This window comes from Toxotes jaculatrix, chromosome 11 (genome assembly GCF_017976425.1).
Source record: "Toxotes jaculatrix isolate fToxJac2 chromosome 11, fToxJac2.pri, whole genome shotgun sequence".
Lineage (NCBI taxonomy): Eukaryota > Metazoa > Chordata > Actinopteri > Toxotidae > Toxotes > Toxotes jaculatrix.
The window spans coordinates 26,804,446-26,808,669 of NC_054404.1; the positions used below are offsets into that span (position 1 = coordinate 26,804,446).

Below are 4,224 nucleotides of genomic sequence, written 5' to 3' on the forward strand. Positions count from 1 at the left end.
AAGAGACAATAAAGGATTCAATCCATCTGAAGCAGGAAAGGACAAGGCTGCAGGTGCTGAAGAGACAAAGGCATCTGTCTTCCATGGAGACGGCCCTGCCAGAGCTACCTAAGGTAACATACAGCAGAAATGTGGCTCTGCGCTCATCAGCCTGTTGCTGGAGTCGGGTTGTTCTTCTGTGTAGCTCAGCCTGTGAGCTTTCATGTCTCTTTTTCATCTCTGTTTCACCAGGTCACTCAAGAAATGGTTAACGCGTTGCTTGTGGGAGAAGTGCCCAACAAGAACCGCCAGCCATCCTAACAACGTAGCAGCTTCCACCTGTGGCGTGAAGGGGGAAACACAAACAGAGACAGAGCAGGACAAAAAGTCAGCAGAGGGGACAAAAGAGGCGGCCAAGAACCACACAGAGGAGGAGGTGAAGAAGCAGGAGAGGGAGAGGAAAGAGAGGGAAGCCAGAAAGGAGGTGAGGGAGAGAGAGAGGAAGGAGAGGGAAAGGAAGGCCTGGGAGAAGGAGGAGAGGGCTAAGAGGGAGAGGGAGTGGGATGAAAGAGCCAGTAGGGAGAGGGAGAAGAGGGAGGAGGAAAGGAGGGAGTGGCAGAGGAGGGAAAGAGAGAGGAGGGAGAGAAAGAGAGCACACGGTGAAGGTTTGTCCGGATCCAGGTGGTCTTGCCGATCAGAGGGATACAAGCAGAGCTCCTGGACGGACGCACAGCTCCACAGGCTGAGTCCTCTCTCAGCCAAACACCTGAGACTGGTACAGCCTCACACTGATTTCACTTCTACCATCAACACAAGGAAACACAGTCTTTCCTAGATATTTTTCTTAATTTCTTTTTGGTTTCAAATTGTAAATTTGGCCAGAAAATTTCTTTATTTTTAGAAATCACACCACTGCCCACCCTGGACTCCACCCCAGAGGTCCAACACCTGTCCGTGCCTGCCCCTGCAGACTCCTCCTCAAACAGCCCAGCCATAGGAGCAGTGACCGCAGAGAGTAAGGACGATAAGAAAGAGGAGAGTCCTCTCAGTAACAGACAGGCCAAGGAGGAGGAGACGGTTGTGTTGGACAAAACAGAAAAGGCAGGAGAAGATGCAGGACCAGGAGGACAAAGAGACGGGAGCTCCTACTGCAGAGACAGGTACGCTTTGATTTTCTTTGAAGTAGAACTGTGAGTGGTAGCAGTTCCTCAGTGGGTAGAGAATCAGGCTTGTCCAAATTGACCTCTTCTTCAAGTGTTTGAGATGATGGGACATTGTCCTTGGGGCAGGTACTTGCCATAAGTCATTGCAGGTGTTTAATAACAGCACCAAGATGAAGACACATGAAGTCCATTTGGAAAATGCTAAATTATTAGCTTATCTGCTTTGTTGAGCAAAGCCAGGACCAGGTCTTTTTACCCCTGTGTATGTCCTAGATTGTACTTTAAAGCAGTCCCTGTCTCTTCTAGGAAAGTAACAGACGTCCAAAGACCAAACAAACGGAGAAGAGGAGAGTATGAAGAAGACATTCCAGATGAAAACATTCATGAGCACGGACTACTTCCTCCCCCCTTCCAGTTGGTATGACACTATTTATTCACCGTGACTGTTTATCACTGTTTTCTTTACATGTGTATTTCCACAGTCAGTCTCGTGTGTGTGTGTGTGTGTGTGTGTGTGTGTGTGTGTGTGTGTGTGTGTGTGTGTGTGTGTCCTCAGGTATGGAGTTCTTAGTCCCAAAGACCGCTTTCTTCTGTACAGTATGTAATCCATTCTTCAGCGGAACCAAAGAAGCTGAGATCAACCACTGCAAAACCATCAAACACTACGAGAACCTAAAGGTAGGCAGCTCATGGTTATTTGTTGCAGTTTCTCCCTCTTTTATTCTGCTCCATTTTCACACTTACTGTCATACAGGTGATAAAACGTCCACGTGTGTTCACAAAGAGTGTTTTTCCTTTTGTCCTTCTCTTGTAGAAATACCTACAGACTGAGAAGACGGTGAATGTGACGGACAAACCAGACCCCAGCTGAATGTGGCTGTGAAGCTTTTGACTCTGTTTTGCCATTCCCCTCCTTTTGTATCGTCTCTTTATTTCTCACTCAAGGTCCAGATTCTCACACTGGTATAGATTAGTCTCATGTCTCCATTTAAATAAATATTATGTCAATAAAATGTATTTACTAAATTGTGGCTTGTCGCTCATTCACAATCTCAGTGTCTGATAATATTTGATAGAAGTCTGTTATCAATGATTTATAGCATCATAAAACCACACACTGTCATCACAATAACCTTAAAGCAAAGATGAAAATCTCACTGCATCAACTTGTATCTTTACAGCTGCACTTATTTTCATTGGCATGTACAGTAAATGGCTAATACACTATTTTAGACTGTCTGCTACTCACACTATTTGCTATTCTATATGTTGCCTGTCATTTACATAGTGCTTATATCCAAAGGGCTTTATATTTGGCTCTTGTTTACCCATTCAAATACACACTCACACACACATACTGATGGCAGTGCTTGCCGCTTCTGCATGTGGACAGGAGGAGCTGAGGAGCCAGCCCAGTGCCAGCAGCTCCTCCCGCAGTGAGAGCCACTGGCCACATGCCTTAGACAACCTTGGCATGACTACAGCCAGTGACGTCCACGCCTCAGTGACTGTGGGGTAAACACTCAAACCAGGGATCTTTTGTGTTGCACTTGTCAAGTCCCAGCTTATTAGCAGGACATTTATTTCAGCACAAGATGGCAGCACACTCTGTTCTAAGCTCAGAGCATCAACCTGTTTCTGACACAGTCTCACAAATCCTTTCATACCTCACAAGGCTTCATATTATCACTTAGATTAGCTTTTCTGTGAGTCAAAGATCTTTTCTTACAGATATAGTAGATAGATAGAAAGATAGCTGCTGGGGACAGTGGCATCCAGACGGGCCAGTCTTCACAGCTGTGGCTGCATCAGACAGACACAAAACAAATCATTTCTTTATTGTTATCGACAAAAAAAGCAAAAGTAAATTCTTCATGGTGTCAACACTTCAGTTCTCAACATAGTCGGTATCAAAGTTAACAAATAGCAAAGAATGTCTTCAAAACTGAACAAATATAAATAAACCATCACATAACAAAATTCATATTTAGTACTCTGCCATTAGGACACACAGTAGCGCTTTAATCCTGGCTGGCATGTTCTCCATGAGCCTTTCACACTGTTGAGGGGTAATCTTCTCCCATTCTTCTTCAATTACTATTCTTCCAAATCCTTTGCTTAAAACAGACCTTTCGATAATCCAGCAAAGATTTTCAATGGGGCTCATGTCCGGGGATTGAGCTGGTCACTCTAAGACCTGGATATTGTGCTCCTGCAGCCAAGTTCTACTTGACCTGGATGCGTGGCAAGGGGCATTATCTTGCCCAAACATCCACTTTCCACCTCCACTGTGCATCTTCAAACAGCCACAGCACTTTTCTGTAGAGAAGTCTATATGTCAGCTCAAGTTATTTCTGGCTTTTTTCTTTGCATCCCCAACAATTTTCCTGCCACTTGTGGCTGAAGTTTTTCTTGCTCTACCTGAGCGTAGCTTGGTATCAACAGAAGCCCATATTTTCCACTTCTTCATCAGAGTTTGAACACTACTGATTGGCATTGTCAAATGTTTGGATATGTTTTTCTATCCTTTTCCTGCTTTCTAAAGTTCAAATATCTTCTCTTGTAGGTCTTTTCATGGTTCTTTTGCTTTCCCCATGGCTCAGAATCCAGCAAAGCCAGTACAGCACTAGATGAAATGTGCAGGCGTCTGTCAGGAGCCCATAGACTCACTGACTCTTTATACACACACACTAATTACAGTCAAACAGGTGACAGGTGTGGACAGTGACCCTTAAAAGCCATTTAAAGCTGTTTGTGTCAACTTGTGTGCATAGTATCAGGCCAAAACTTCAAGGGTATGTATACTTTTGATCAGGGCCATTTGGGTGTTTCAACTTGTCTCTATGATTTAAAAAGAGCAAATATAATTATGTGATAATAAATAACTTTGCCTGACCACTAACTCTGAATGAAAGAAAAGCTTTTGCATGATCAAACACATTTTCTGAAAAATGGACAATATTTCACACATTTTGCCAGGGTATGTAAACTTATGAGCACAACTGTGTGTGTGTGTGATTTTCTTAAACCAGGCTGAAAAAAACTACACATATATTTTGTTGAGCTTATGTTTTCTTTTCTT

At 43.8% G+C, this 4,224-nt stretch overlaps 1 long non-coding RNA gene across 1 annotated transcript; it reads left to right on the forward strand.

Moving 5' to 3' along the window:
* The first annotated feature begins 1,082 nt into the window (after nucleotides 1-1,082).
* Nucleotides 1,083-1,732, forward strand: LOC121189188. The gene is made up of 3 exons (XR_005894843.1): nucleotides 1,083-1,139; nucleotides 1,449-1,560; nucleotides 1,699-1,732. It is a non-coding gene; the product is annotated as an uncharacterized LOC121189188 (long non-coding RNA).
* The last annotated feature ends 2,492 nt before the right edge of the window (nucleotides 1,733-4,224 follow it).